Source organism: Fundulus heteroclitus, unplaced genomic scaffold, assembly GCF_011125445.2.
Source record: "Fundulus heteroclitus isolate FHET01 unplaced genomic scaffold, MU-UCD_Fhet_4.1 scaffold_467, whole genome shotgun sequence".
NCBI lineage: Eukaryota > Metazoa > Chordata > Actinopteri > Cyprinodontiformes > Fundulidae > Fundulus > Fundulus heteroclitus.
In genome coordinates, this window is record NW_023396887.1 from 14,168 (window position 1) to 32,580 (window position 18,413).

Consider the following 18,413-nt stretch of genomic DNA (forward strand, 5'->3'; position numbering starts at 1 on the left):
ACACTACTTTACATATTTTCCATTCTTGCCAACATATATTGTGCATGAAACACAAATTAATTATATGAGCAATAATAGGAGCAATAATAGCAACTATTGGTTTAAGCAACATATGATCAAGGTAGTCTACACCAGGTGTTTTTTTTTTTTTTTTACAATTTATCAGAAGTAATTCCACTTTAGAAACACACTCTTGAATTTAAAGCTACAGGTTTTGTCTTTCATCATCTTATTTATTAGTCTATTTGATAACTCTGTCTTGTATGGCTGTGTAGTATCTTTTAGTTTGTTTATTTTGTCCATGAAATAATCATTAAGATGATTTGCTATATCACTTGGTCTAGTAAAAAATTCACCTTCATGTTCTAAATAAGCTGGAATTGATTTATTATTTCCTCTTAATATATTATTCAGTGTATTCCATAATTGTTTACTATCATGTTTTATTGCTAGAATGTTTTTAATATAGTACAATTTCTTTTTCTTTTTATTTACCTTAGTTACAAAATTTATAAGTTTACAATACACCAGTCCGATTTAAATTTAGATATAATTGCTCCTTTTTTGGCTAGCTCTCTCTCTTTCATAAGATCTTTTAATTCTTGATCCAACCATGGGGTGTTAACATTTCGAACAGTAAACTTTTTAATTGGTGCATGATTTTCTACAATTCTCATTCAGGTTTGATCAAAAAGCTGAAAGGCCTTCTCTGGATCCTTTTGTAGAATTACCTCTGACCAGTTTGTATTTCTTACATCATTTTCATATTGTAAATGATTAAATCTTCTAAATGACCATTTCATTATTATTTTTGGAACCGATTTAGGAACTTTTGTTTTTCTTACAATTGCAATAAGATTGTGGTCACTAAAACCAACTGGCACCGAAAAGCTATTTGAGCACATTTGTAGTCTATTTATAAACATATGGTCAATACAAGAAGCTATCCTTTTTTGTACATATTCTTGTCGGTTTATTAATTATCTGTGATAATCCACATGCTATTGCTGTGCCCATTAATTTGCTTTTCCTCGGACAGCCAGAAGAATTCCAGTCTATGTTAAAATCACCCATTAAATAAATTTCCATATTCATACTACTAACATGATCTAACATATCACATATTTTTTCCAAATATTCATTATTCGCATTTGGAGGCCTGTAACAGCACCCTATAAGTATTGGTTTTAGATGTTTCAGACTAACTTTTAACCAAATAACTTCAATACTAGAATACATTAAGTCTGGCATCACTTGAACAGGTATATGATTCTGTATATAGATAGCAACTCCTCCTCCATATATATTCCTGTCATTCCTAAAAATGTTGTATCCATCAATCCTTAAAGTTGCTTCATCAAATGAAGAGTCTACATGAGTCTCCGACACTGCCAATATGTGCAAATTATTTGGTTGCAATATGTCTGTTAAATCACTTAATGTATTTCTGAGACTACATATGTTAATATGGGCAATTTTAAGACCCTTCTTAGGTAATTTAAATAACATACTGAAGATTATGTATTTTAGGATTCATACTGTTAGATTCTATATTGGAGCAAAGCAATTCACAAAAAACAACTAAATTAAAAAACATATATACAATCATACACATAGATTCAGACATACCGCTTTGTATTGCCACTCTAGTTGTCAGGTTGCTATAAGTGAGCTGAACTCCACTTGACTTTCATTTCCATCATAGTTCTCAGCCTAATAATACATACATCGAATTTCTTACTATAAAACTCACAAATTAGGCAAAATATTAACAGTCCGTAACTAAGAACATAACTATATTTTAGTTTCCAATATCTTTATATTTAGTAAACTTACTATAATACTCACAAATTAGGCAAAAATATTAACAGTCCTTAACTAAGAACATAACTCTATTTTAATTTCCAATATCTTTATATTTAGTAAACTATTATCCTCAATTCTTGAGTTTAAAATAATCAATATAATGTATAATACTATATACTTTGGAGTTGATAATTATGTCTTTAGGTTTATATCCATATATCAATTCCCAATTCCTGTAATATTTTGAGTTCTGTCTAGTCTGGATTCTTGTTTAGGTTCGTGTTTACTGTTTTAGTTATGTCTTCAGATGCTTCTTAGTTTAGGTTTGAATTTTTGATCTGTTCCTGTTTTGAGCCTCAGCACTGATGTCTGGTCTAATTACTTACTCTGCACACCTGCCTAACTCCACCCTTGCTGCAATCACCTCTCACCGATTTCACCTGATTCCACCTCCATATAAAACTGCTGAGACCAGACATCAGTGCCAGGTTGTCCTGTTGAGTATGGGTGAGTCTCCTCCTGTGAATTCTGTATGTTGGTTTGCTTTTTGGATTTTGACCCGTTTCTCCAGAAACCTGAGCCACTCCCGTCCTGTCTGTTCCTGCCTTGTCTGCCCTGCTCATCGGTTTATTTTTTGTGCCATCTTTTTGTTCTACAGTCTGTTTGGATTTTTCCCTTGTTTTTTGAGTTGGTGATTAAAGAGCTTTTTTTTAAAAGAAACCTCTGCTGGTCTGGCTGAATTCTGGGTCCTTTACCTCTGAACATTACAATTCCTCGAGATGCATGTCTTACAGTTGTTAATCCAGTTCAGTTCCTCATACCTGCATTCGATGTACTTATTCCTGATGCAAAGTCCAGTCATTAGCATACTTAATTGCCAGACAGCGCTGGTCCAATTACTTGATTGTAGTAGATGTCTCCTGATTTCTGATCTTGAAAGTATTTTGTATCTCCATTAAATGTTACAATTAGTGTAGCCGGATAAATCAAACCATGTTTTATTCCTGCTTGATGTAGTTTCATTCTCAGATCTTTGAAATGAAGCCTAGGTGCAAATTCAAGCTGGAAGACTTCCGCCTACCTGTTACTGCGTCATCTTCATTTCCGGACCTCGATCCGCTTTCTCCAATCTTCAATCAAGCTTCCGTTTAAAAGGCTCCACACCCACGCCGCCTGTCGCTTTCCAGCTGTGCTCGACCCACCTCCTCCCCGTCTCCACCAGCATTTCAAGACGTCATCTTTTCCAACCTCCACCACCAGTGTCGGGCCCCGGGGGAGCATCCCTATTCAGCGTTGATGGGCTCATCTGAATTCGTCGGAATTCACTGCTCAAATCTTCAGCCGGGGCCCGAGCGTCAAAGAACTGTTATTCATTTTGTCATATAAATTTGTTAATCTTTTTCTCTTTCTCCGTCTGAGTCTCTCCAGATTGAATTGCGCTCTTCTCTTTGACACTTCCGCGGTTAAATCCGGAAAAATCTTGACATTCATCCCTTTGAATTGCAGGACCCTTTTTTTGCTTCGCTATTCGTAAAATAGCCTCTTTCGCCGTATACCTCTGCATCCTGACGATTATCGGTCTCGAACCATGTTTTGTAATCGGCCCAACTCTGTGCGCAATTTCCACTTCAGGTTTATAAGCCAGTTTATCTTTAAATACCTCATTGAAGAGGGACTCCATAAATTCGGTAGGTTTTCCGTTTTCTGTATCCTTGTCGATGCCAAATACTCGGAGGTTAAATCTTCGGCTGTGACTCTCCAACTTTTCAATTTTATCTCTCAGATCTTTGTGTTCTTTTCCGAGAGCTTTACAGACACGCTCCGCTTCATCCATTCTGTCATGCATTTCGGATAAGCCCGACTCCACATCGACGAGTTTTTCTTTGCAATCTTTCAGTCGAGTTTTAGCTCATCAAACTGCGGTTGTAAATTATTCATTGCCTCGTTTATTTCTTCCTTTATGATTGAACGGATCAAGGCAGCTAATTAATCTTTATTCACCTGCACCGCGTCGCTTTCCATCTCCCTCTCAGCTGATCCACTCTTCGCTGGAACAGGTGAGGTAACAATTGGGTAGGAGATAACCTGCGGTGCTTTTTTCCTCGGCATTCAGTGATCTTTTCCTGACTTTGCTGAAGCAGATTTTCCTTTACATCAATTGTTCTTTATCAGGAGGAAAACTTTGGAACCTTAATTACTTTAGGAGTACAGCGTCCCTGTTAGTCCACGAACTCACTCTCTACAGCCGGACATGACGTGCCAGACTGAGATGTGAGGAGACAATTGGGGCTTGAAAATGAGTTGTGAGAAAAGAAAAAGCCACTGTAGGGTTTGTTTTAGTGTTAAACACTGACAAGGTTATTATAGTATTTTAACATTCATGTTCACACTGAATATAGCATATAATACTTTTCTAGATTCAAATCGGCTTTTGCTCAAAATGCGCATAAACCTAAACATTCTTGCCTTCATAATTTGGACCTTGTGCTGGCATATATCATTTATTGCAGAGTATAACAGTATTTTCTCACCACCCTTTCCTATTTGACTATTTTTTTTTATAACCTTTCAGTTCAATTTAAATATGTTTTCATTATAGACCTGTATCAGATCTTTAAAGAATACGTCCCCTTTTAATTTCCTCAGTATCATAGAAATACCCAGCAGAGGGCAGGAATGTTGTTTCTTCCCCTTCACAAACTGATGCTCTTGTTGATGGTGTTACTTTCTCAAAGCGTTTTGTATTAGACAATGTAGTGTTCTTTGAAGCACAATGTTAGGAAATTGGCGCTTTGAAATTGGCACTCTACACATCTAGAAGAATCCTACCTAATCTGGAGAAAGTCTATTGTTGCAAAGTTACAGCAGTATATTAAACTTTTACTTAAGAAACCATCTCTTGATTAAGATGACTTAATAAATTACAGAAATATATCAGATCTTCTTTTCCTATCTAAAAGTCTTGGGAAAGTAGTTGCTAATCAAGTATGTAAACACAAAGTAATGACTTATTTGAAGAATTTCAGTCAGGCTTCGGAGCTCATCATTGCACTGAAACAGCTCTGGTGAAGGTCACTAATGATATTGTCATTGCCTCAGATAATGGACTTGTGTCCATACTTGTCCTGTTAGATCTCAGGGTTGTATTTGATACAGTTGATCTGCAGCGAGAGTTCTGTCTCTCTTTGAGGTCGGTCGTGTCTTTCTCTCCTCTGCAGCTTTCACCCCCCCATCCCCCTCTCCTGCTTCTGCTGCTATGTCTTGTCTTGTCTTTCTGAGCACTTTCTTCATATCAACTGAACTCTGAAAAACATGGATCTGGTAAGCTGGTCTTCTCAATACTATTGATAAATTTTCTTCCACGGGTAGGCAACGAAAGGGGGACCCGTCCAGTCCTGATTTGACTCATTTTGTGGGATACACCCTATATTCTTGGATGTCTTTCGACTTTGTCATTCCTGGACGTTTGAAACATTTACATTGGATTCAGGATACTTGGATTTCTACTTATTGTTTTTGTGGATTTTTGATGTATCAGCAAATACAGCGGATGTCGGTAGCCATTTGGCCTTGATCAGGCTGCTGGCTGCATATGACGCTCTCACTAAGGCGGTGAACGGACAGTTCTGGAAGGTCGAGAAGCGACGCCGAAAAACTGGATGTGCTGGTACGCAGACTGGCTTCGGTGTTTGAACTCAAGGGGAGATGTGATAAAATCTGGAGTGAAGTGCAGAAAAGCCCAACAATTTGGAAAATTGGATTTACCATTTGGAGCCAGCAAAATGATTTAAAGCTGACAGGAAAGGCCGTGCAGCTTGCCCTCATAACAAATAACATATTTGCCTTCCCTATCTCTACTCCTGGATTGTTATGACGGAGACTGCTCAGAAATGCTCCAAAGCTACCCATCTTCCCTGCTGACACCTGTGGATGCTTTTCTGATCTGTTGGCCGGCTGATAACATCAAGGACAATGGCCTCTGGAGAGTGTTCACGGAAATATAAACACTTTCACCCAAACAGACACACATAACTGATGCTCATAAAACTGATGAACTTACGCACACGAGACGGGTCTCAAATGTTTACCTTCTGCTAAATGTGTCTCGTCTATTTGTACTTTCTGTGCAAGAGGTTTTTTGATATCTCAAACTGTATCCTGTTATAGGATAAAGTATGAGTTATGTTTTTTTTCCCTCCCACCTTCCTTTTTTTGTGGCCTCTATCTTTTCACAGAGTAATGGCAGCGCCATGTGGGCACCGTGTGGTGACCTTGGCATCAAGGCCTCAGTAAATCGTCTCCCCCTGAACTGTTTGTGATGTTTGTTTGTTATGACGATTGTACTGAAACAATTTCCCTCTGGGATTATTAAAGTATTTCTGATTCTGATAAAAATCAACAACAGGGATCATATTTCTCCAATTTTAGCTTCCCTTCATTAAATCAAGAATAGAATTTAAAATTCTCCTCACGTATAAAGCCCTTATTATTTAAGCTCAATCATATATCAGAGCTCTAATTACCCCCATATGTTCCTAACAGGAACTTCGCTCTTACACTGCAGGTCTACTGGTGGTTCCTAGATTCTCTAAAAGTAGGATGGGAGGCAGATCCTTTAGCTATCAGGCTCCTCTTCTGTGGAACCAACTCTCCGTTTTGGTCTGTGAGGCAGACACCGTGTCTACTTTTAAGACTAGGCTTAAAACTTTCCTTTTTGACAAAGCTTATAGTTAGAATGGCTTAGGTTACCCTGAGCTATCTCTATAGTTATGCTGCTATAGGCTTAGACCCTGATGTCCTCCAGCAGCCTATTTGTCTCACTCTGCTCTGCTTCTCTTGCTGTTCTCCAATTTCAATTGCTTGTTGTTATTACCTTTTTTTTTTACTTTTTTTTTAATCATTTTTGAACATGCAAATATAAACTGTCAACACGAACACCTGAGTAACATACATTCACATTGATAGATATTACAGTTTCTCAAACATCTTACTGTATACATCTTTAATATGTGAACGGAAAGAGAACATCCCGAGTATCAGTCCAAATGATGAGAAGCCGCATGACTGAAGGGAAAAAAAAAACTCAGCTGTTACACACCTTTGGCAATAAAGTGTTCCCATTTTTCCCAAAGTTTTTCTCCCTTCTCCTTCTTGAGCCTTAGTGCAAAGGTCAACATTTCCATATTGTAAATCTGATCTAAAATATCTACTAGAAGCTTTACGGTGGGGGGTTTAGACTGGAGCCAACATTTAGTAATTGCTTTCTTACTCGCAATCATAATTATCTTCAACAAGTACGTATCCCTGTTACTAATGCCCTCCGGGAGTTTTCCAAGGTACATAGTAAGAAATGACAAGGTTAAAGTTATGCCCAAAATACCATTGATTATCTGATTAACATCTTTCCAGAATGTCTTAAGCTGTTGACAGTCCCAAAAAATGAGGAAATGTCCTGCAGAGACCTCACCACACCCCCTCCTGCATAAGGATTGCGAACAACCCAGGTTCAATCGCTGCTTTGGTGTGATAAAGAATCTGATTAGATTCTTCCAACCGAAATCTCGCAATGTTAAAGAATTTGTGGTAGACATGGTGTTCTTCCAGATCATTGTCCATGCTTCAGGTAAAATTGTTAAATTTGCCTCCTTTTCCCATCGTTGTCTAATATACTCAGTGGAGTCCATATTCAACGATACTAGTGATCTGTAGCGTATTCCAATGATGCCCTCTGTGTTCTTACCAGCATACGAATCCACAAATATTTTCACTATTCCTGCCTCTACATCCATATCATGGACCTTGATTTCCTTTCTAAAAAAATTTCTGACCTATAGATAAGGATAGAAATCTTCTCTGTCCAGTTCATAAATCCGGCATAAATCCTCAAATTTTACTAATTCCCCATTCCTAATTATATTGCAGAATGCCTTAATTCCCTGCTTCGCCCATCTTCTATATTTGTGGTCTATCCGTGCTGGGGCTTTTTAACCACTTCTGTCCACTTTTTCAACGATAAACTCAGACACACATTTTTTAATTTGTATACCTGAGGCAGCCCTTCTAAACACCCCAAAACTGACTGTACGGGGAAGTCCAACAGCGAGAGCTCCACATCCTTCCATTTAGCCTGATAATCTGAATTACACCAGCACACCAGAGGTCTAATCTGACCGAACAGATAATAATTCGCCAGGCAAGGCAAGCCCATACCCCCCGATCTCCAGGTAACTGTAGAGTCGAGTATCTTCCTCTTGGCCTTTTATTGCACCATATAAACCTTGAAAAACATTTATCCCACTCCCTAAATTGTTTCGTTGGAACCTCTGCCGGAAGTGCTGCAAATAAACACAATAATCTTGGGAGGATGTTCATCTTTATTGTTCGGATTCTGCTTCCCAGGTCAAGGGGTAGCAAATTCCACCTATCCAGATCCCCATATATTTTCCTATTTATTCGTTTGTAATTAATCTCATAAAGTTGGGCCAAATTTTTTGTTAGTACAAAACCCAAATAATCCATTTGTGATCGATACAAATTAAATTGGTAATTACCCATTAGTTGTTTTGACGGGGCAAAATGAAAGGTCAGAATTTGAGTTTTTTGTATATTGAGTTTATAACCTGGGAGTCTGCCATATATTTCCAGGGTTTTCATAAGTAATGGAATGCCTCATTCCGGGTTTTTGACTATTACTAATATATCATCCGCGTACAAGCATATTTTATTTTCCACATTCCCTATTGTCACACCCTCCAACCCAGACTCCTCTCTAATAACCTGAGCTAAAGGTTAAATAAAAAGATTAAAGAGCAGTGGACATAGAGGGCAGCCCTGCCTACATCCTCGTTGTAATGTAATTTGATTGGACAAGCTTCCATTAATTTTAATTCTTGCTTTTGGTGAGGAATACATATTTTTTATACATTGAATAAACCTGTCACAAAACCTAAATCTCTTCATTACTTCAAACAAGAACTCCCATCCTACAGTATCATATGCCTTCTCAGCATCTAGGCTGAGAAGGACTGCACTTGATTTTTCTTTTGTTATATAATCGATAACATGAATAGCCCTTCTTATACTATCATGCGTTTGCCTATTACTGATAAAACCTGTCTGGTCCTCATATATCAGGAAAGGCATCAAGGTGCTTAGTCTATTAGCTAATATTCCAGTATATATTTTGTAGTCTATATTTAGTATGCTGATTGGTCTATATCCTTTAGGATCCGTTCTGTCCTTTCCCGCCTTCGGTATGACTGATATAAACGTTTCTCGCCAGGATGGGGGGAGGGCACCCCCAGTTATACGTAAATTACAGTTATACGTACAGTCAGCTGTCTCTCCTGTCAGGAGAGACAGCTGACCTCCAGCAGGGGTGTGTGTGCGTGTGTGGGGGGGGGGTGAGAGACTCGCAAGGACGGATACATCGGTACAGACCAGAACTGATACACAGCTAACGAGAAGGCTCACCCTAACCACACTGACAGGGACGGCACCAGAAGTGCGATGCCAATGTCACAAGATATGCAAGAACACCAGAGGGCTAAAGATCCATCAAGCCAAGACCAATTGGAATTGCAATTTTGTTGCAGCGCAGGGTGGCAACACCATGTAAGATGCAAGAGAACCCCAGTCAGGAGGCACCCCACAGCACTGGAGATCTCTTGGCAATGGGGCTTTGCCTTTGAACCACACAGCGGTCAACTCTGATGCCTCCAGGCAACCTCAACCAGCAAAGGACAGAGTAAAATGGCCGAAAATTAACAGCAAGGAGTGGCAGCAGCTGGATGAGGACCTGTGTAAGATTCTTGAAACTGGTCTGGTAGGGGCAGCAGAACAGAAGATGGCAACGATGACGGCAATCACCTACAATGTGGCCAAGGAGCGGTTTGGTGTTGAGGAAAGGAAGACCGTCACTCCAAATGTCTGGAAACCAAATTGGAGGGAGGAGGAGATGCAGAGCTTGCAGAGAGAGATAAAGACACTATCCAGGCAGTTCAAGAATGCCACCGAAGGGGAAAAAGAGGGAATTGGAGACCTAACATCAGGGCTTCGTGAGCGGCTTCGCAGGCTGAGAAGGGCGGAGCAGACATGGAAGCAGAGAAAGAAGAAGGGGGCAAAGAGGGCACAGTTCATGAAAGACCCCTATAGGTTTACTAAAACCTTATTAGGAGAAGCAAGATCAGGAACACTCAGAAGCTCTAAGGAGGAGGCTGAAGAAGCTCTGAGGTTGACACACTGTGACCCTTCTGAGCAGCGACCCAAAGATCATCAGGGTGCCACCCCACTCAGAATCTTTGGTGACCAGAGAACCAACCTGGAAGGAAGTGGAGGAGGTGGTGAAAAAGGCAAAGACAGCATCAACCCCTGGACCAAGTGGGTTGCCTTACAAAGTGTACAAGAAGTGTCCACTTCTACTACATAGACTTTGGAAGCTCCTCCGGAAAATCTGGGCAAAGGGCAACATACCAACTACCTGAAGAGTGTCAGAGGGCTGCTTTGTGACAAAGGAGAAGGACTCTTCTGCGATTGGCCAGTTCCGCACCATCTCTCTGCTGAGTGTAGAAGCAAAGATCTTCTTCTCAGTCTTGGCGAGAAGAATAACTAAATACATGACAGCAAATGGATACGTCAACACCTTGATCCAAAAGGGGGGGGGGGGATTCCAGGGTTGTCTGGATGCCTGGAACACACCACAATCCTCAGACATCTGATCCAGGAGGCCAGGGGGAACAAGGGCAACCTAACAGTTCTCTGGCTGGACCTCGCAACTGCATATGGTTCCATGTCCCATTCCCTCATCAACAAGGCTATGGAGCAGTACTACATCCCCGACAAGATCAGGCAGATGATTAACAGCTACCTGGGGTCATTCAAGCTGCGGTTCCAAACTGCCAAGTTCACCACCGCATGGCAGCCACTGGAGAAGGGCATTGTAACAGGATGCACAGTATCCCCTATTCTGTTCATCATTGGGATTAACCTCATGATTACAGCAGCAGAGGCCAAGGGACCAGTTACGGCAGCAGGGAGCAGACAACCCCCACTGAGAGGATTCATGGATGACCTCACCATAACAGCCACAATGCATGTGCAGGCAAGGTGGATCCTGAAGATATATATATATATGAGAGTCATGGGTACTTGTTGATGGCTGTGTTCAGACACCTCCGCATGCAGTGTTGCATTGGATCCAAATGTTTGAAGACCATCTGATTTCCCGATGTTAGTGGCGGTAGAGCTTGCTCCAACTGCTGCTGTGTTGTTTGTGGTAGCTACTGCGGACATGACTGCGTTGGTTACAGAAAAGTAACTTGACATTGTTAGCTGTTATCTGCCCCTTGCAGCTGATCTGTGGCTGTCCAGCAGTGGCGTAGTGGTCCCTGAAGAAGTGGGTATACTCTCAATGTTTGCCCCTTTAGACACAGCTCAGAAAAATGCCGTTTTGGAAACAATGACACGTAACACTGCTCTGTTTAGTTTACCCAAAAATCCATCAGTGTTTACTCATTTTAGCCGAAAATATTTAGATTATAATATCTCCTTGAGCTACTACGTGAGGTGTGAAAATACTGTCTCTTTTTTAAAAGATTTTCTCCAGTTTCTGGTAGGTAATGTAAAATTTTCTTTGGTTTATATTGAAGGAATTCCTACATCACATCCAGAATCAACATTTCATTACTTTACTGTAGGTTTTTCCATATAGACCTAGAAGATAAGACATATGCAAAGTCCTGAATTGAATGAGAAAGAGAATCTATAGAAAGACAGTGTTTCCCGCAGCGCCATCTACCGACTCGGCAACATTCCCCCAAAAAAAAAAACTCCGCCCCCGCTCCGCCGGACGTCCGCGCAAAGCTTGTCTCCCCCCCCCCCCCCCCCCCGCTCCGCCGCGCAAAGTGTGCCCACACCCCCCGTCCCTACACCCCCCCTCACCCTGCCAGTCGTCCATGCAAAGCTTGTCTACACACCACCCCTCCCCCCCCTCCCGTCAATCATCCGCGCAAATTTTGTTCCAGCCAACAACTCACCGCCTCGCCTAAGCAAATTCCTTTATCACTGAAAGAGATAAAGGTAATGACGAGGACACCATCAAAACTCCAATCACATTATCTTAGCAAATCATGAATTGTCAAATATACCAGCTGAAACACTCAAAGAAGTGTTGATCCTGTTGATTTAGACCCCCTGACAATGAAAGTTTAGCACACATTTATGAACCTCGATTTTAAGATGGACGGTGATTTTAAACTTGACGGTCAAAAAAGGACCTCAGTTAAGTAATTTTTATCATTTAAGGAACAAAGCAAAGGTAAAACCTATTCTTTCAAGACAAACACATGGAAACCCTACTCCAAGCCTTGATTTCATCCGGCTGGATAAGTATAAATTCTCTTTATATCTGAATCAGTCAGTCCTCACTCAAACATCTGCAGCTGGTTCAAAAAACATAAAAGAAAACACATTAGCCCATCATTGCCTCCCTTCACTGGTTGCCTGTGAAGGGAGGCAACTTTACTTAAATGAGCTTCTCCTTCACCTTTACACCCCTGCTTGCTCATTCACATCTGCTGACCAACTGCCCCTGGTCATTCACAGTTCTGAGCAGAAGCTTAGAGGGGACAGGACCTTCTCTATTGGGGCCCCTAAGTTATAGAACGACTTACCTTTGTACATGTGACAGGCCCCTCTGCTTTCCAGTTTTAAAACCTGTCTTGAATCCTATTTTTACTCATTGGCCATGAACCTTACTGATATTTGAACTTTCTCAACTTTTTTTGGCACTCGTATTTCTGCTGTGCCGGCTGGTGCTATTATGTTTTATATCAAGTTTATTATTATTATTATTATTATTGTTTTAAATTATTGAGTCTTTACCCAAGTCGTTTTATTAGATGTTATTTTGTTTTACCTCGTGTGCTCTTTCAGTAATAATGACAATGATCATAAGAAACTTTTGCATCACCTCCCAGAAGCTGGAAAGAAAAGAGACAAAAATATTTTTCACACCTCACTTAGTAACTCAAGGAATTATTTTAGACTAAATATTTTAGGCTAAAATATGAAACTGTTTATTAGGGTTCCAAGCCCGCAGAGCAGAACAACGGGCTATACCTTGCATAGCCCGTTCGTCTGCTCTGTAAGCAGAGGACCCTATTGTTTTTCATTCGTTTTTAAATTATTTATTAGTGTTCCAAGCCCGCAGTGCAGAAAGAACAGGCTATCCAAGGCATAGCTGTTCGTCTGCTCTGTGAGCAGACGAACACCTATTATTTTTCGTGTGTTTTTTCATTATTCTCGCATTATTCTTCTCTGCTAAAACACGTGCGGCCCATGCGGATTTGTAACGAATCAATTGAATCAGGTATCTAAGTACAGAATGTGCACCTCTACTCAAACCCAGACCCCTCAACAACTAGGGGGCGCTATAACAAAGGACAATGCGATTCAGCCTGTAACCACCAAACTACTGGTCCCACACTCAAAAACTTCAGATCACTTTGTTTATTGGATGATTCTGCATCAAAAAGGGAATTGGCACACCCTTCATTTACTAGCTACTTTTTGAGCTATATAGCTCCAAAGGTTAAACCTTTGTTAAACTCCTCCTGCATTTTTTGTGCAATCTGCACAAAACTCCATATAAAACCATGTAATGGACAAATAAAAAATGTTATGATGGCAGATTTTTAAATTTTCACTTTTTCGAAAAGTAATGCTAAAATAAGTGATTGGTAGCTAGCTAGCTCTAAATGTAATTGCTGATTATTCTAAAACCATAACAGATTTTAACATGTCCTTCATAACCCATACTCCAAATAAGATCATCCATCACTAGGGGACGCTGTGATGTCAAGAAATCTAGTACGCAAGAATAGCTGATCGGATTTTTACAAAATCTTCTTTATTCCCTTCTAGTCATAGCCCTGAACTGAAGTATTAAATATGGTAATAATTGAAACAAGTGGGCCTGGCCTATTTCCAAAAGTGTGAAAAAAAACCTTGAAAACCAGACAAATTCACCAAAAATCAATGTTTTGGTATAATGCGCTCAGATTTTCAGGATGTATTCCTTGAATAAGGTGTAACAATTCTCTCACTGCATGTATTGAAGATTTTGAAAGTTCCACACTGTTTTTTTAAATGTTTGTAAAATGGAGAAATCAATGTATTTTCCACAAATATTTTTCTAGGCCAATGGAAATTTGCACATTTATAAATCATATAGAGACTAAACGTGGATTTCGGTTTGGTAAAAATCCAGCCGATTGTGACCTATTTACAAGATAATTTACATGCACAAGACTATAACGGTTAACATTTTTTTCTCTGAAAATATTTTCTCTATGACCATGAAAAAAAATCAAGAGCTTAGAGAAAGCTTGGACATCCGTGAATATTTTCAGAATTTTACAGCAAACCGTTGACTTTTAATGAATTTATTACGTATCAAGGACTAACATATCAAAAAAATAAAATGAATTTTCAAAAAATGATGTGTGCTGACATCTGCTGGTGAGAAAATGTAAAACTGGTTGCTGGATGCGGTGGGACTTTGTGGTTCACACGGACCATAAAACGCGGTGCACACTGCACCGTCAACCAAAACAAAACCGAAGAGACGTGTCTGGTGAAACACAAAAGCAATTTGTATAAAAAGCCTGTGTAGAGTGGGAGACAATCTTAAGCAAGCAGAGTGACAGTCGGTAAGAACAATTATGTACTCTGTGACGGATCGGCGCCTGTTACAACTTGATTGCTCCCGGACTGTATGCAGTTAGCATTAGCCAAGCCACATAAGCTGATTTTGATTTTTGTTTGGTTTTGTTTGAAGTTCTTTAAGATAACATATGCAATGTCCTCTGATCTTCTAAAATAATGCATAGATTAATTGATTTATTATAAAATATGATGGGGTTTTTCAAATGCTATTTTTGGTGATTTAATAGTAATTTCTATAAGTTTAAAGTTTAAAACATCTTACAGGTAAACAGCTAATTTTAATGGGATATCATGGTCATTAATTAACATTTATAGTTGCCAAAAGAATATAATCTAAATGAATATAATTTATTGGTATAACATTCACAAAGTAGATAACTTAAAATAAACGTAAAGTTGTGTACTTATTTCTAATTAGAATTAAGGCATTTAAACATTTTGATGATGCACTGTAGAGTTTGCATGGTGTTGTTTATTATTTATGGGATACAAGAAAAGAAATTTAAATTTACATTTATTTCTTTAAGGTTGGCTATCAGTTTGTTGTTTTTCTTGTGTAAATATTAATTGACTGAGAAATTCTTTACATGATTTTGTAATTTATTTCTTATTTGTTGGTTTGCTTTAAGGTTTTTACCTCCATTGAGACCATTTTAATCACCTGTCTTCACAAGCATATTCGAAAGAAAAGAAAAAAGGAATCTTGTTGGTTATTGAGTGGAATCCAGCTGTTTAGAACTGGGTAATCTCTCCCATCCTTTTCAAGTGGGGAAGCTGCACAACTTGAAGGCATAACTTGACACCACTTTATTATCAGCTTGCTGATTTTGATCAATAACAGGCATTTTCTGAACTGCAATCAGGGCAATGTGGCTTTAGGAAAAGGGTTGGAAAACACCTAAAGTGAACTACACATTCGTTCACTTTATTTAACCCATGCCCTGACCAGAGGTTTGTTTGAATAATTGATTAGCAGGCAAGCCACTGCAAAAAGTTCATTAATGGTGTCAACAATAGATAAAGGAATAACTGAGTCTAAGAGTTTGTTTTCTTTATCTCAACGGATTACCCGCTCAATGTGAACTCGCAGACGTGCAATTTTCTGTGTCTGGAGGACATGTTGAGGTTCAGAACAAGCAAAAACACATTCAAAATACATAAAGATCCATATTTATTTTAGTTATTTATTTCAAAAAGTTTTTTATTAACAAAAGTAACCAGTAGATAAAAAGGAAATAGGTATATATACATAACCAAGAACAGAACAGAATACCACTACTTTTCGGTTTGTTAATTTCTTCCTAGTCCTTTTCACTTATTTTCACTTATCTCAGTTTAATAAAATATATACATTTCAATGGAACACAGAAGTTGTTCCATTGAAATAACACGGGGATGGCTCCTTTATTCACCATTCTTCTCCCATCAGCAGTCTTAGGCTGAAGAAGCTGATCCAGAGTGAAGTGAAGGCTGCAGACTGTGCCATGCAGTGTTAGCTTCAATTTGTCGCGGGGTATTTTTACAAGCCATCGTCTTTTTAAGTCAGGATCACCTGGGAATCCGCACAAATGAGCCACAGCCAGGAACATCTTCACAACAACTTTCTGTCACCACTTCAGGCATGTCATTGAACATTATATATTTGTAAACCATGTACTAAAATGCCATTTTTTTATTTTTAGAAAAACTTTGGCAAAATCTTGACATCGAAGTGGGCAGGCAGACCAATGGTCCACAGATGAAGCCATCCAGCAGGTACTTGGCAGAGGGCCCCAGGATCCTATAATATACTTGAAAAACCAAATAATCTATCCAAACCTCTTCTGCGTTTCATTATATTTTCTCTGCACTCCAGCCTCATCTGTGCCTGGGTGCTTTCTACAGCTAGATAAATGATATCAAAAAAGTGTAACTTATTTACTTATTTATTTAAGGGGGGTGAGGGGTCTCTGATGATGTTATGGGCTCGGGACATGCAGCGCTGGGATGAAATGTCCTTAATGGAGGGAAGAGGAGCCCTGATGATTCCTTCTGCTGTCCTCACCAGTCTCCTCACGTTCCTCCGGTCGGAGGCGCTGCAGCCTCCCCACCACACAGAGAGACAGCTGGTCAGAATGCTCTCTATGGTGCTTCTGTAGAAGGACGTGGAGATGGGCGGGGGCAGGTGGGCACTCCTCATCCTTCGCAGGAAGGACAAGCGCTTCTGTGTCCTCTTGACCAGTTACGTGGTGTTCACAGATTAGGTAAGGTTGTCTAGGATGTGCACCCAGAGGAATTTGGTGCTGCTGACCACATCCACAGCTGAGCTGTTGATGAGCAGTAGAGCATCTTCCTGAAGTCGACGATGATCTCCTTTGTTTTCTCTACGTTCAGGATCAGGTTGTTGTCTCTGCACCAGCCCACCAGCTGCTCCACCTCCTCTCTGTAGTACTGGTTGTAGTCGCCTCTGATCAGGCCCACCACGTCGTGTCGTCTGCAAACTTCACGATGTGATTAGTGGTGAACATGGCGACGCAGTCGTGTGTCATCAGAGTGAACAGAAGGGGGCTCAGGATGCAGTCCTGAGGGGAGCCTGTGCTGAGGGTGATGACATCAGAGGTGTTCTGATGGACCCGGACCAACTGAGGTCTGTTGGTGAGGAAGTCTAGCAACCAGTTGTGAAGGGATGTGCTGAAGCCCAGATGTTCCAGTTTTCCTACCAGATGCTGTGGGATGATGGTGTTGAACGCTGAACTTGAGTCCAGGAGCATGCTCAAAGGGGCGGGGCGTGGTTGGGCTTGGAACCCATTAATAACTGCTTGCAGTTCTAGTTGGTGGTTGTTTTTTCTTCAATCCCACCGTAATGCGTAGTAATTTCTGCCAAAAGCTGCAGTATTTTGATTGAATCCATCTGAATGCAGTATTTGCAAGCCATACTCTGATTGGATGGAAAGAAACCTGTCCTTGATTGGCTGGTGAGGTGGACAGTTTTTGAAGTCACGAGGGCACAGACAGAGTCGAGAGTGCGCACAGCTAGTGTTGAGCGTGGAGGGATCAGGTCGAGCGTGCGAGCAAACATGGAACCGAGCACGAGGATAGTGAGTTGAGAAGAGTTTATCAGATTTGAGCATGTGCCAAACAGGTTTTGAGTGCGCGCGTAATGTTTAAACGCTGACTACCTGTCTCACTGCACGCTCAAACAAAAGGCACAAATATCGCTCCAGATATGGGTATACGTAATTCAGACTGAAAAATAAGTGGGTATACGCCGTATACCCGCGTATACCCTGGACTACACCACTGGCTTTACAATCTCCCTTCATCAACCACTAAGTCATATAAACTGGGTTTATTAAATATTAGATCTCTGTCAGGAAAATCCCTTTTAATTAATGACTTCATTATTGACAATGATCTTGATGTAATGTTTTTAACAGAAACATGGCTGCATGAATTTAGTGAAGCAGCTATACTGATGGAGTCGACTCCTCCAAACTACAATTTTCTTTGTGAAAGCAGACAGCAAAGGAAAGGTGGAGGAGTAGCAACATTGTTTAATGATTCACTAAAGTGTAAAAAGGTGTTTTTAGGAAAATTTGACTCTTTTGAACATTTGGCTCTCCAGGTAAAGGGCCCGGTACGAACTATGTTTCTGAATGTGTACAGGCCTCCTAAGTCCACATCAAACTTTTTTAATGATTTTAGTGACCTGCTGTCTGTGATATGTGTTGATTATGACTGTTTAATTATTGTTGGAGACTTCAACTTTCACGTTGACAACCCTGAAGACAGAAGTGCAAAAGAACTGTGTGACACACTTAGAAACTTTGGTTTAAGTCAACACGTTAAACAGCCAACACACAAACAGGGACATATTTTAGACTTGATCATCACTAAAAGTC